The sequence below is a fragment of the Lissotriton helveticus genome, chromosome 2_1 (assembly GCF_964261635.1).
Source record: "Lissotriton helveticus chromosome 2_1, aLisHel1.1, whole genome shotgun sequence".
Taxonomy (NCBI): domain Eukaryota; kingdom Metazoa; phylum Chordata; class Amphibia; order Caudata; family Salamandridae; genus Lissotriton; species Lissotriton helveticus.
Window position 1 is genome coordinate 394128576 of NC_136059.1, and position 15526 is coordinate 394144101.

The 15526-nt window shown below is 43.9% G+C and overlaps 1 protein-coding gene across 8 annotated transcripts in view; it reads left to right on the forward strand.

Moving 5' to 3' along the window:
• The first annotated feature begins 5502 nt into the window (after positions 1-5502).
• GHR (growth hormone receptor) overlaps positions 5503-15526 on the forward strand; it is a 1023550-nt gene continuing 1013526 nt past the window's right edge. The window contains exons 1-2 of one of the 8 annotated variants that reach the window (XM_078675017.1): positions 5732-6107; positions 6887-6939. The gene's annotated coding sequence lies outside the window, so the exon portion shown is untranslated. Of the gene's footprint in view, positions 6200-6286; positions 6465-6886; positions 6940-15526 lie in introns of those variants that run through there. The other 7 variants (XM_078675019.1, XM_078675015.1, XM_078675021.1 and 4 more) reach the window with 7 other exon arrangements.

A 15526-nucleotide genomic window follows, 5' to 3' on the forward strand; every position in this document is an offset into this window, starting at 1 on the left:
CTCGATCCAGCGTCTGAGGCTGTGGACAGCGTCGTCCGTGTTGGAGGGTTCGGTGGGTGAGCTGAGAGCGAGGCTTGCGTGTAGTTGGAATTCGGTGATTTTGCTCCAACAGCGGCAGGGGATCTGTTGGGTGCGGTGGTGTGTGGTGGGCTTCCGGAAGGTGAAGTGGATGCAGCGGTGGTCGGTCTAGAGAAGTTCGATGGTGTGGCTGACGGAGATGTGCGGGCTTGAGAAGACGAGGTTGAGCGTGTGGCCGGCAGAGTGAGTGGGCGTTGTGATGAGTTGCTTCAGCCCGAGGTTGGCGAGGTTATCGATCAGGGTTGTGGAGTTGTTGTCGTTGTTGTTCCCAAGGTGAAAGTTCAGGTCTCCGAGGAGGATGTAGTCGGTGGAGGTCAGAGCGTGAGTGCTGATCAAGTCGGCTATGGAGTCGCTGAACTGGGGGCGGGGTCAGGGGGGTCGGTAGACAAGGGTGCCTCTGAGGGTTCACAGGAGGCTGTGGACTGAGATGCAAGGTCCTGCATCAAGGATGTGTTGCGCACCGTCGGTTCTGATGCAGCTGCAAGGAGTTGTGTTGCGTGGCATCGGTTCTGCTCACAGGACCACAGCTGGGCTGGCAAAGTACCTTCAGGCCCATTTTGAGGGTCCAGGACTGGGGATGCACCACTTGGAGGGTAGGACTCATAACAGCCAAAGTCCAGGCACTGGGTGGTTGGATCCATTTTTGTCCCTGAGGCTCTGGCCAGTCAACTAGCCTTTAGAGTCACTCTGGTGGCCCTGGGTTCAAGATGCAGGTCAGTCCTTTTTACTCAGGCACCAGGACCCAGAGCAACAGGGTAGCAGGGCAGCAAAGTAGAAGTCATTCTTGCAGAGCAGCACAACAGTCCTTCTGGGTCTTCCACAGGTCCAGAGGTGTTTTGTCATTTTGATTTGTTTCGCGCACTAATCACCCAAGAGGGTATCCAGCCGCTTCAGAGGTGTACTGAAGAGTTGGGTCTGAGGGTCCAATACCTGGTGCACATTTTAAAGTAGGAGAAGGTTCTGGAGGATTCAATCCCCAGAGGGGCTTGGAATTTCCCACCTCTGTACGCTAGATCCAGTTTGTCTGGGGACACAAAAGACTAGCGTCAAACCCTTTGTGAGGGTGCTCAGGCAGAGGCTTTGTGAAATGCATGTGTGGTAGCTGAGTGCTCCTCCCTCACACCAAGTCAGAGATGGCCCATCCTGCCAACACCTATTCTTCCTTTGACTCACTATGTGGGAGAAAAACATAAAGACGAACTGCCAGCTACACCTAGTCATGTGACCCAAGATACTAGCTACAGGGACCAAGTGATTAGGACAAGAAAATGCCAACTTTCTACAAGTTGGATTTTCAGAACTGTGACTTAAAATACAACTTTACCTTTAAAGAGGGTTTTAAATTACAGGACACCAAACTCAACATTCTTATCTGCTCCCAATTGAAATCTACCAAGTATTAAATGTAATAAGGGAGTGTTGGAAATGACCCTTTTTGCAGGGTCACCCCAAACTTTTTGCCTTCGTCCTCCTCTTTGTTCTGACCTCCTTTTGTTGGCTTTAGGACTCTGTGCACTTTGTCGCTGCTAACCAGTCCTAAAGTGCTTGTGCTCTCTCCTTAAAATGTGGTAACATTGGTTTATCCATAATTAGTTTTTTAAATTCACTTATGAGCCCCTAGTAAAGAGCACTACTTGTGCCCAGGGCTTGCAAAATAAATGCTACTAGTGGGCTTGCAGCACTGATTGTGCCACCCACTTAAGTAAAACTTTAAACATTTCTCAGGCTTTCCACTGCAGAACCTGTGTGTGCAGTTTTAAACTGCTACGCTGACCTGACAAGTTCACCCTCTTGCCAGGCCGAAACCTTCCTTTTTAACACATATGTCACCCCTAAGGTAGGCCCTACAAATTGCAATGTATTTACAAAGTGGGACATGTTCTTTTAAGTTTTATATATCCTGGTAGTGAAAAACGATTATATTCGTTTTTCTCTACTGCTAGGCCTATCTTTCCCATAGGTTAACACTGAGGCTACCATATTACAATTTATAAGTGCAATTCCCAATTGGGAAAAAAAAGATAGTTGGATTTCGGTGTCTCTGGACTCACAATTTAAAAGCATGACACTTTCAAATGATGCTCTGGCTCTCTATATTCCATGTCAATGTATTTTTCTCAGGCTCTCTCTCTTTCTCTCTCTCTTTCACTAGTACAGTGCTGTATCTATCCTCTAACTAACAAACCATGTGAATTGTACTTGCATGGAAAAGACATGCAGGCAGAAATGCAAAACAGTATTTTATGCAGAACGAAATAGAGGCTTAGTAATGTCAAATTTGAATATTAAATCAATGGGGCACATTTAATATACGTGTGCACATGGAAACACAAATGAATAAAACTGTTATTATGTTATATTCATGTTAAGGTTCAAAAAGATAAAATAACTTTAAGTATACATCGCAAAATGTGCAAATAGGAACCATTACTGCACCCATTACATAAATCCAGTCATTTCTAAAGTAAATACATTTTAATAGTGTGAGGATGGTTTAACTCCATCACCTAAACAGTAAATGTCATGTAATCAATTAAAGCACACACTATCTATGAATTCCCTAATTCTACAATGAGTGAACATCAATAGTGATGACAAGTACAAGACTTTACATTAATATTGGTGGGCCACACAGAAAACAGGTGCTAAGAGCACGTTTATATTGCATGTTTGTGACGTGTAAGGGTGGAGCCAAAATTATGCTGCTCCAACTGCATCTCCAGAAGTGACCTCAAGGGTCAGTTGGCTGACCGCGTGTTTGAGCTTCAGGGACAAAACAAGCTTCCAGAGACCTTCCCTGCAACTGCACAGCTGACCAGCACCAACTGGATCTACCTGGGCCCTGCTGCTGGCCTCTGCTGGAGTGAGCCCTTATCCCTAAGAGGTGCCCATTGGTCTTGGGCCCTTGGTTTGCATCAGAGGGTACTCTTCCTGCTTCAAAACTGATTCCCAGGTAAAAATCTAGAAGTCTGGGGATCTTTGCATCAGCGAGTGGCCTCCTCTCATCAGCAACGATCGCCACATCTCCGCCAACACAAAATTCCAGTGGTGACTTGCTCAAGTGCCAAACAGCGACAGCCCACGTCTACCGTCAACTCGAAGCTCTAGCGGGGTTCTGTTCCTCGAGCTGACAAGGACCCCTCGGGCTCCTGCCAAAGCAAACCTCCAGCTGAGGGTCCTCACTTGAACCTTGACAAGGTATACTCTTCATGGGGGAGGGGTGCGGTCCTTGTTTTCGTCTCACGCTCCATCATGGTCCCTGAACTTGTGACTATGAGCTGGTCCAGTACGACCAGGCAACCGTGAGTGGCGCTTTGTGCTTTTTGTCACTATTTCCATCTAAAAAAATATGTATTCATAACCTTTGCTATCTAATTAGATTTTTGCTGTTTTGGTCTTATTTTATTTATATTAAACATTACTTTCTTTTTTATAAATTTCCTCGGGTTTTCCTTATGTTGCATTTTCACTTTATTACTGTTAAACCAATAAAGTATTTTGGAAAAAATAAAATAAAGAATGCTTCAAGTGTTTTACATTGCATGTAAGTTAAGCCTGCGTGCTTTTGGTGCCAAGCTATCAGAGGGTTAAGCATAGGTTTATTTAGTGACCCTTGCGTTCAACCAGACAAGGAATGTGTTTATTATTTGAGTGGGGTCTCACCCCTCTTAATTTATTACCCAGTTTCTTTCACTATACCACTGAAGGAACATTCTGAAAAAGGGGCGGCAGATGGAAAGGGTAGGAAACGTTTTTGGATTTGTTGGTAGGGGAGAGGTGGGCAGGGCTTTAAGTGAGCCGGCTCTCATCAGGTCTGAGCACCGGCAGTTTTTTTAAGGAGGCCTCGAAACGGGTCTCTATCAGGCTCTGTTTTGTGCCCTGGCACAGGCGGTCCGTTTTTTTCTAGACAGCAGTGACAGCAGGCACATCCATGTGCGCACGCTCACACTGCTCACTTATCACCAGTGGAGAAGTTACGACATGACGTCATGCTAGGGGAGCATTGTAGGGAAAGGGAAATCCTTTAAAGAGAGTCATTTTCTCTCTGGATTCCCCTTCTCTTTTTCAAACTCAGGAGCAGGAACATTGTTGTGGTGTCACCAGGGCTTTAACCCCTTCACTGCGGCGGCTATTCCGCCGCAGTGCTAAGGGGGCGGGGCGGCCGCGCGGCGGCCGCATGCTGGTGACGGAACCGCTCCGTCACCAGCGTCGGTTGAGCTATGCTGGTGACGGAGCGGTTCCGTCATGGCCCGCCCCGCTCAATAGAACCCTCAGCGCAGGCGCGGAATTCGCGCCGCGCATGAGCGTTCTATCGAGCGGGGCGGGCCATGACGGAACCGCTCCGTCATCAGCACAGCGCACCCACAGCTGATGACGGAGCGGTTCCGTCATCAGCGTGCAAGGGGTTAAGAGGAAGCTTTCTCAATATTCTATATAACAAGCCATAGTTGCTGCTTATTTATCTTATGCAACTAACAACTATTGACAAAGCCAATAGTCCTGACTTGATGTAGGTATGATGTTACTTGTAAAACAGTAAACAGCAAAATACAAGTCGGGCGGCACACTATGCATGAGCGTTCTATTGAGCGGGGCGGGCCATGACGGAACCGCTCCGTCATCAGCACAGCGCACCCGCAGCTGATGACGGAGCGGTTCCGTCATCAGCGTGCAAGGGGTTAAGAGGAAGCTTTCTCAATATTCTATATAACAAGCCATAGTTGCTGCTTATTTATCTTATGCAACTAACAACTATTGACAGAGCCAATAGTCCTGACTTGATGTAGGTATGATGTTACTTGTAAAACAGTAAACAGCAAAATACAAGTCGGGCGGCACACTATGCTAAGCGCAGACTTTTTGCTTACCTGTTTTTAAACCATGCCCTTAATGACATTGGCCACGCCCCTTTGCGGAAACCCCCCCCCCCAAGTTTTTCCATCCCACTTAAAGCCCTGGAAGTGGGGTTTCTAGAGGACTTGTTCTCCACTTCTGAATAGCCCTTTTTTATTCCTGCCTGTTATGTTATAGTACCTGTCTGAGTGCCTGGACGCCCCTTTGCTGGGGTATCAGTGCGCTTTAAAAATATAAATAACATAACATAACATAACGTAAATGAATAGAAGCCTTAGAGAGAAAAAAATAAACAAGGGGAATACCAGTCAAAGAAAAACAAAAAGTCAAAAGGACATTGGAGGAAAGAATACATGCGTGAAAGAATAGTATGAAACAAGCCTATGATTTATTACAAAGCAGGGCAGCGAAAAGGCAAAGAGAAAACTAACAAATCATCTAAAAACAAAAGTTGCGTTTTTGTTTACATGGGGCGGGGTGGCGAGCCTGAACCGTTCAAAGTGTCTGGCTGCACTGTGGCTGCGCACCAACTACACGTGTCTGCCTCCTTTTACTAGTAGGAGGACGCACAGTTCTGTAGAAGTGAAGAAGAACCTGTTACGTGCAGCCGCGATGTGCTTTGTCATTTTTGCTGGCTCCCTCCGTCTGTGGCGCACACGTGAAAGCCCCTCTGGTCTCCCGCTCTCAGCGCGCTGCGAGAGTGAAACCCGCGGCACCAGCCAGTGTTTTCCTCTAGAAGGAGCCCCGGAGCACGGTGAAAAGTGACACGCACGGCGCTGCGCTTCAGCTCCCACTGACAGGCCGAGGGGAGGGGGCGGCGGCCGCCGTCGGAGCTCTTAGGAATGTGCTGAGAGCTTTTTTTTCCCCATTTCCCTCCAGTCCTGCTCGTCTTGCAGCCCGAGCAGCAGGGCGATCCCCGCCCACAGTGGTGACCAGTGTCAGCGCGCTACCGCTGGAGCCCGGAGCCGGGGCACGGGGGCAGCGGGAGCGGGCGCCTTCCCTCGCACAATCTGACAGAATCAGAGAGGCGAGAAATGGGAGGAGGCTTGGGCGGCTGCCGCTGCTGATCCCCGGCCAGAATCGCCTGGAGCGAAGGATTACCGCGGCTGGAAGGGAGCTCGCCGCTCCTCTGGGATTACAGTGTCTCACTAGTGCGGGAAAAGGCCACGTTCAAGGTACCTTTTGCATGGCACTTTGATTTCCATGTGCATGCGTGAGCCCGGGCTGTGCTCTCCTACCTCCAAGTTCCTCAACATGTTTATCACTGGTGGGTCCTGTAATCTGATCTCTTCGCAAGTGTGCGTGTGTTTTGTACCAATGTGAAGGGGAGGCGGAGGAAACGAGCGAGGGCAGCCCAAAGCGGAAAACTTAGACACTATTCTGAGTTCGTGTTTTTCCCAGTCAGAAAACGCGTATAAACTTTCCCTGGCTAACTGCGGCGTGGTATATACGCTATTTAAGTTTTTGTGGATTTGTTCCTGTAGACTTTGGCAGGAGAGGCGCTTTTCGGCATGCCACCCTGGCAGACAGCGGTAAGAGAGGCGGCAGAATGAAAAGAAGCAGTAGTAAGTAACCTACATAGTTTAATTGCTTAGAGCCCAGACTGGTTGGATATGGTTTAATTAACAATCTGCGCAGCCGTAGGCGCTCTAAGAGACGAGCGATCTCGTTTCACAGAAGCGCCGTTAAGACATCAGTGAATGTCTCTATAAAGCACTGTTTCCCATGCAGTCGTAGGCGCTTTAAACGTGTTTAGGCTTAAAGTCATTGTGACTATCCTCGCATTTGTGTATTGTCTTCTCTGCAGCCTCGTGGTTTCGTGGTAGGCTTCTGGGCACTGTCACATAACTTCTGGGAGGGTTCTGCTGCTGAGTGAGTTGTGAGTGATCTGTGAGGAGTGGACAGTAAGAACTCTTTCGATTCCCAGGAAACATTTCCACACTTCTGTTTTCAGCTGTGTCGGTCCTTGTTTTCTATGCTGTCCCGTGAATTGTCTGCACTTTCCTGGTAAGTGAGAACTCTGTGCATTGCTCACTTGCAGCCATATTATGAATTTCATGCCTTTTATCACACAAATATCGCTTCTATATTCCGTCCGGTACACTCAGCCTGCAGCTGTTCTATATATGCACTTGAATCCGCTCGATTCTCTTGAAACTTTGCAGCGCATTAACAACTTGCTGAATATACACTCACAATAAAGTTAAAAAGCGCACGTGTTGATAACATTACATAACGTACATGTTTGACACACACACAACAGAAAAGGAGCTGGGACAAAAGCCCTTCTATGGTTTTGCATCCCTCCAGTTAATGTACATATGGCTCCATGTCACATGTTTTCGAATCTTCTGCTGTCCTTTAATCAGTCATTAATTAATTTAATCAGGTGTTAGTGCTATTGGCCGAATGGAGTCAAACCAATCTTCTCCTTTCCAGAACTCACCTATTTCTAAAATTAAATTAAACTGGTGTCCCGTTGACAGGGAGTCATCTGGGCATCCCGAACAAATTACTTTATAGATCGCTGCATTTCTGCTTGCCTATGTCAGTTCTTAACCGCTTTATCCAGAATGGACTGGAAATTCGTTCCCACGCGGCGACCCTAACAAAAATAAACTTTAATTGACAATGTTCCTGTGGGATGAATATACGAGATGTCAATGTTTCTGTAAACTACATTTCCCACCACACTGCAATTGTAGCAGTGGTAATGTAAAAACACAAGCACAGTGGATGAAACAATGTATTTGTCTAGGATACTGTACATCAATCAATAGGTGACACTATATTGTTCCAACACATTCTGTTGCACTGTCCACACCTCTCACTAAATCAGGCTCAGTGCTTTAAATGGGCTGGTACAGTTCGGTACTGAGTACCAGCACTTTTATTTTGAGATAGAGAGTACTGGCACTTCTCAAGAGAAATGTCATACTTTTTATTTGGAGAGTACCAGCACTTCTCGGAAACAAGCAGGCACTCTGGTACAGAGTACCTCTACTTCTATTTTTCTATTTCAAGCAGTGGTCAGGCTGTGTACCATGGTCCAGCCAATTTCAAGTCAGAAGTCACAGTCCCTGACTACATACTGTCACTCCTTCACCAGACTATCAATTGAAGAGTAGAAGTAGACACTGAGGCCCAGACTTTTGTCCCATAAAACTGCGTCTCCTTCCTGTATCTCTGCTTTTGTTGTGGTGAAGGAACCAGATTATATGGCACTAAATGTCCTTGTGCTGTTCTGAACAGTAAACAGACCTGGCCAAGTAATAAAACATTGACAAAGTTCCAACTGATGATTATAATTAGCACAAATAATGCGATGAAATTGAAAGAGGTTCTTGCAACCTTTTAATGAAAAAAAAGAAGTCCAAAGGACGGCTCAATGAGTTTACACTCCGTGAGATCGACGGTGAGGTACAGGCCACACATTTGAATTGTGGCAAGGCCAACTCAGCCCCCATCTTCCTGAGGTCATTACACTCAGTAGCATTACATTGGGTAATAGTAACACCTGTTATTTACAGCACTTAAAATCCTAAGAAGTCTGGTGTGTAAATGTGGCAGTGAAATTTCACCAACTGGAGTAGATAATCACACATGAATATGGTACCACGCAGGGCCTTCAAAATTACACTCTTAAAGCTCCAATGATAAATTGCTGCAAGTGTAAATTTTTTGGTTAGTCAGCTGTACATATCTGCGTGCAACAGCGTGACCACAGGATTTGTTTTTGTGACACAGATAGATGGATTAATCCATCCTGATCTCCCTCAGCCGCCTCTCTTCCCTCCCCTCCTATCTCTCTGGTATGGCCTTAAGTAGGACAGAGCGCTATAGAAGAACACACAAATATGTATGTTATATATAATGTGCCCAGTTGAATTTGCTTACTTAGCAACTATTGTCATTTGTAGCTCTATGAATCCGAAAGGCTGTGGCACTAATCCCAATAAAACACATGTTCACTAGCCCAGCCTTTAGATCACATGCAAAAGTCACATGTATCTTTTCCACTGTCTTCTAAGCAGCAGTTGGGTTGCTGTAGGCCACAACAAATGGTCCTCCTGCCTGGAAGCCCCAAGAATGTTATGGCTCCTCCAAGGGTGACCTGTAATGCCTCCCGCTTGTAATCCGGAGTCAGGAAGGATCTCCCTGAAGTGGGGTATAAGTAGAATAAGTAATGTATTAAGGGGACGGATCACTTCAAAGTGAGCGTTTTAAGTGCTACTTTAAATCATGGTGTAAACAAAAGGTTAAGACTGATTGCATTTATTTAAAGTAGTAGAGTTATAGTTGAGGTCTTTTTACCGCCTAGAGGGTTGTACACGCTTGGTGCATGCTTGACCTCCATGTAATGCTTTGTGCTGCATTTCTCTGAAATCCTAGCATCGTTTCATAAATTGTATTAAATAGTTTATCATCCTCTATAAGAAATTCATTTTACCCCTAGATCTCGCTTTGCAAAAGTTGTAACAACTGTAGTCACTTTTGCCTCTGCTACCTTTTAATTCTTCATTTTTCAGCAGTCGCTAATGAGTGGAGTTTGTTAATGTGCAGCAATTCGGAAGCCTATATTTAAACTGCAGTAACAGTCACTTTGTATTGAAGTGTTGTTCTTGTGACAAAAGTGAAATTTGACTCAGAAGTTAAAGGCAAGTCTATGTGGCCACTTGATGTGCCAGAAATGTCAGTTTTATATTTATATATATATCAATGAAAAAGCTAAAGGTTAACATTATTTATAGTTAGGAAAACTTTATTTATTCTTTCTATACAAACCAAACTTAATCTACAGAAACATTATAAATTCTAAAGTTATAGTTATAACTTACATTTATAATTTACGCACAACCTTTAAATCAGTATAACTTAATTTTTCGTATACAAACCAGACATAAACTACACACACATTAGAAATTCAAAAGTTATAGTTATACCTCAATTTGATAATTTACAAACCACCTTCAGATTAATATAACTCGGGCACCTCCATACACAACCTTGTGAACTTGGTAGCCACATTACATTAACTAAATCTTGTCACTCTACAATGCACTTTGTTCTCACAAGTGATTTACCATGTCATACGTCTTGTTATAAATTCTATGATTTCAGATGGTATAAATGATTTAATATGAAAGGATATAAGCAGTGCATGGAGAAAACGCAAGTTATAGTTAATGTAGTGTGGCTTCTGAGTTTATGGAGGAGCGCTATAAAATTTAAAGGTGCTGCATAAATTATACATTTAGGTAGAACTATACATTTTGAATTTCTAATGTGTGTGTGCGTGTGTGTGTATAACTCTAACTTTAGAATTTCTAAATCGGAAAGCCTAGTGTCATCGACTGGAGTGTCATTAAGCACAGTGTCATACAGTACAGTGGAGGAGTGTGTCGTAAAGTGGAATAGACTAGAGTGAAGTGGTGTAGCGTACAGTGTGGTAATTTGTCAGAGTGGAGTAGCATGAAGTAGAGTAGAGTGGCGTAGAGTGCAGTAGAATGGAGGCGTAGCATAGAGCCGAGTAAACTGTCATACACTGGAGTGTTGTGTCATACAGTAGAGTGCAGTGGTGTGTTGTAGGTTGTTGGAAAGTGACTACAATGGAGTGTAGGGGCATAGAGTGGAGTAAAGTGTCATAGAGTGGAGTAGTGTTGTGGACTATCACCAGTGACGTAGAGTGGAGTGCCATAGCATAGAGTAAGGTAGAGTGTCATAGTGATATGTTGTAGAGAGGACTAGTTTAGGATACAGTGGAGTAAAGTGTCCTAGAGTGGAGCGGTGTGTCGCATAGTGGAGTGCAGCGATGTGTCGTAAAGTGTCGGAACTGTCACAGAGTGGACTGCCACAAAGTGTATTGAAGTGTTGTGGAGTGGACGTGCAGTAGAGTTGAAGGCGGTATAGTGTGGCAGAGTGAAGTGGCATAGAGTGCTGTAGAGCTAAATGATATTGACTAGTGTGGAGTGGAGTGGAGTGGTGTACAGTGAAGCAGTGGAATTGAGTAGTGTGGAGAATGGAGTGCAGTAAAGTGGGGTGAAGTTGAGTACATGAAGTTGCTTTGAGTGTCGTACAGTGGCATAGAGGAAAGTAGAGTGCCGTACACTCACATAGACTGGAGTACACTGTTGTGCTCTAGAGTGGAGTATTATGTGGCAGAGTTTTGTAGAGTGAAGTGGAGGGGTGTAGAGTGGAATAGCGTGCAGTGGACTACCTTAGAGTGGACTGCTAGACTAGTGCATAGTGGAGTGGCATAGAGGGGAGTAGAATGTCGTAGAGTGGAGTGGCATAGACTGGAGTGGTGTAAAGCTGAGCAGTGTGTGATAGCGTGGATTAGCTTGGAGTGGTGTACATTTGTACAGTAGAATGACATTCAGTAGAGTGGCATATAATGGAATAGCGTAGAGTGGAGTGGCGTATAGTAACATAGCTTAGACTGGAGTGCCGTCGAGTTGAGTAGGGTGTTGTTGAGTGAAGTGGCATAGAGTCAAATACTGTAGAGTGGAGAGGTGTACAGTGGAATAGTGGAGTAGCGTACAGTGAAGTGGCTGAGAGTGAAAAAGCGTACAGTGGAATAGCATAGACTGCAGGTCCCTAGAGTGGAATAGCGTATAGTGGCGTGGCATAAAGTGGAGTGGACTGTCTTAAAGTGGAGTTGGGTGCTATACACTGGAGTGGGATGTGTTACAGTAGAGGGTGTGGCATGTCATAGAGTGGCATGTGGTACAGTGTCTTAGAGTGGAGGGTCAGAGAGTTGATTGGCCTACAGTGGCAGGGATTGTCGTGTCATACAGGCGAGAGGAGTGTCGTGAAGTGGCGTGTCGTTGAGTGGAGAGACGTGATAGATTGAATTGTCATATCATATAGTGGAGTGGTTTGCGTGTCATAGAGTATAGTTTAAGCACACGTAGTGTGAAAATTGCTGAATGGATGGAGATAAAATTCACCAGGAATGTAGAATATGGGGTAATACGGTAATTTTTGGTAGTAGAGCTAACATGATTAAGTTGTGTTAAAGTTAGAAGTCACAACACACATATGGGCAGATTTATTAAATGGCAGCAAGACACCATCCTGCGTTGTGTGAGAGGGCAGGAATATTCTACATTTATCAAGTTGTGGCACATTCATGCTCTCTCCTTCTGCTGGCACACTTGTGGCTGGCATTCGCCAACACAGACACCCTTGTGCCATGGCAACATGAATCACCAGCACACTTTCTTTCATAACATTTTGTTTTGATTCCTCAAAGATATAGGCAAGTCAAAAAACGCTTTTCTTATGGAAACTACATTGTAGCTATAACTACCTACTTGCGACTGCCATCAGAAATCATGCTATTAGACACCACAACGCGTTTCAATTTTACGTCTTCTTCATGGTGTTATAGTCCGTTTACGATTGTTGTTCATTGTTACCATAACTTACATAAGTTTGACCGCATTCTGGGATATGTAGTCCATTATCCTTTGTGTTGGAGAGTCTTTTTGTATCCTTAATGGCTGCATGCACGATTTTGCAGCTTATGAATTTTATTAACACTCAGATGTGTATTGTATATTTTATATCCTTCACATAATGGTGAATTACCTCTGTAATTGGTATTCAGCATAATTACTAGTACTTTGTGAATTCGTGCTTCTGCTCTGCGCCAACAATTCCCCCATCAACCAATGCTTCCCAGTCATAATGTTAGTGCTGATCTGAAGTTGTAAACCGGCTTCCATGCCCTTTTTTAATTAAAGGCCGCATCAGCAGTGTGAATACATTTTCACCAGACAGTTACTCACCATTTTCCAGATGGCACTGTCTGGTCACTTCCAGAGTTACGCATGGCACTTTAGGAGTTAAGACCTCCAGTCATATAGTCTCCTATTGTTGTGTACAAATGCAGGCGATTGGTATCTCCTCGCCTACACCGTAGTTGCTTTAATGTTTTTACTCGTGCCGGGCGCTGCTGCTTAAATTAATCCTAAACAGACTATACCACCATGAAGAAGACGTAAAGTTGAAACGCGTTATTGTGTCTGATTTTTGACGAATAAATGAAGTTACCAGTAGAGTTTCATGGGGTGCAGCTAATGATTCATCGTGGCATGCAGAGAACAAGGCTATGGTCTTAGCACTAACGCTGGCACCAGCAGTCAGAGCGTGCCACTTTTGAGATCTTTTGCTGTGGTGCATATATATATATATATATATCTCCATTCTGTTGTTACCCTCCAAGCCCAAATGACCAGGTGCAGACACATACACTCTTGTTCTGCCGTCACGCATTTCAGCAGCTGCAGGCATCCTTGATCACATGCGATTTCGGCGCCATTTTCTTCCCCTTTAGTAATATGCACGTGATTCACTAACATTAAGAAAATACTGAGACCACAAATTTGCGCTGAATTCAATTTCAAAATGTACAGTGATCATCTGTCGCAATTTTCAAAATTCATAATTATTTTATAAAACAACATATCATACTGTGCTTCTCAATTTTACCATGTGTATGTCGATAGAAACATTTGCTTTAACCAAATGCATTGTTTTCACCTCTTTCTTATTTATCTGTACAAATCTTTTGCAATATGGTACACTAATAATTTTGTCTAAAATTCCTGTTGTAATTATTCACACAATCTTTACATCCTCGGGACGCACATTTATGGTAAATGTTGATGCCAAATTAATTTCCTATAGTGCTATCACTTAACTAATTATGGCATAATATTTGCCGAAGTGGGCAGTAACTCCCGTCTCTAAAACAAATAAACTAAAAAAGTTTCAATCATTCACAACCCCTAATTTCAATTATGATTACAATGCCACATCATCAACCTCTGTGTAGGAGACAGGAGGTTCTGTGATTAGTTAAACGAGATTATGAAAACTTCAAAGATGTGTATAATTCCTCATCAGCATTGAGACTGTTAGGAAAGTTCCTATTAAAATTAATGATGTATTTCGCCTCAACTTGTGTCAGCGTCTGCTCCCAGTTACCACCCCTATATTGTTTACGCACTGTATCTATCACAAAATACTGCACGTGTGTCGCGTCATTGTTATAGTGTTCATCAAAGTGCCTGGCAACTGAGTAAGAATAATCTCTATTCTTGATAGCCCTGATGTGCTTTAGGATTCTTTTATGCACCTGGAGGTTTGTGCTCCCCACATGTCTAGGATTTCATTTACAGGTTAGTACATATATCTGTTTTGCAATGATTCACTCCCCAGATTTTAAAAGTTCTGTCGTGAAAGGGGGTCATATATTCAGTGATGTCAATCCCAAATTGTTAAGCTTTGCATTTGCTAAACTTTCGGAACCCTTTGGCTTGTTGAAGCTAAGTGTGTTGCAATATCATTTCAGGACTACTTTTTACTGAAGCATCTCACAAGGAGTATGCTCTTCTATATGTGATGGAGGGGTTCTTTGGAATTAATTGGCCAATAACTGGATCTCCTTTTACCATATGCCAATATTTCCTTGTGATACCCCTCAAGGTGTCATCCTCATTTTTGTAGGTTGTGATTAATCCGATGACAGAATTAGTTTTCTTCAGAGTTGGTAGTACTATAAAAAACAACGGGGTTTCTCAAACCCTGCCTGTTGTCTCATTCTGACAACTTGAATGTCTTCTATGTTGCTATAGTTTCCTTTTATTCGCAACATCTCTTCAAATGGGATGCTCACTTTAGAATGTATGGGATGGAAACTAGTGGCATGCAATATCGTGTTGCCAGCTGTTGCTTTTCTGAATAACCTTGTTTCAGTGTACTTATCTTTAATAAATACTTCCAGAACTGAAAAGTTAACTTTAAATTGGTTGATTGAACTTGTGAAATGTAGGTTTACATTGTTGTTATTGATCTTATCGACAAAGACATTAACACTTTCCAGTGAGACTTTCCAATTAACAAATAAATAATCAAGAAACAGTACCTAAAATATCATAGGCTCTACTCTATACACACACACACACACACACACACACACACTCTTTACACCTGTGCGTAAGTTATTACACTCAGGTTTTGTGAATAGCCAGAAGTAGTTACCCAAGAGTATAAGAGTAAAGTTATACACGCAACTTACAAATGTAAGTTACCTTTGTTAATCACTCCCGTTCTCCTTTTTAGGTCTCGCCTAGCAAATGCAGCGCATGCGCTGCTTCGCCTTCGCGAGACTATTGTCGGTTTGGTGCGCGAAGGGAGACAAACCATGTGCGTGCACGGACTGGCGATGTGCAAGCGCATGGTGTCTCCTCTCTGCCTCACACGCTCCCACAGCGCGCTTGTTTAAAAAGGTTGAGGCTGGGTGGCAGAGATTTAAATGGGGCTATAAAAAGCATCGTCGTGACCTCCAGTATTTGCAGTTAACTCGGGATACAGGCGGTATGACCCTTCCTTCGCTGTGGTTGTACTTTCTTTCTTCGTTTCGGCGCCGACTGTTGTCTGTTATGGGTGGGTCTGACTGACTGCTGTTTCCTGAGTATTGGATTTTCCAATCGCACTACGTCACCCATTCTTGGGCCTGATCAATACAGTGTACTTCAAACGTTCCAGGTTTAAGACGCTGGCTGTCTATCATAGGATTTGGTCT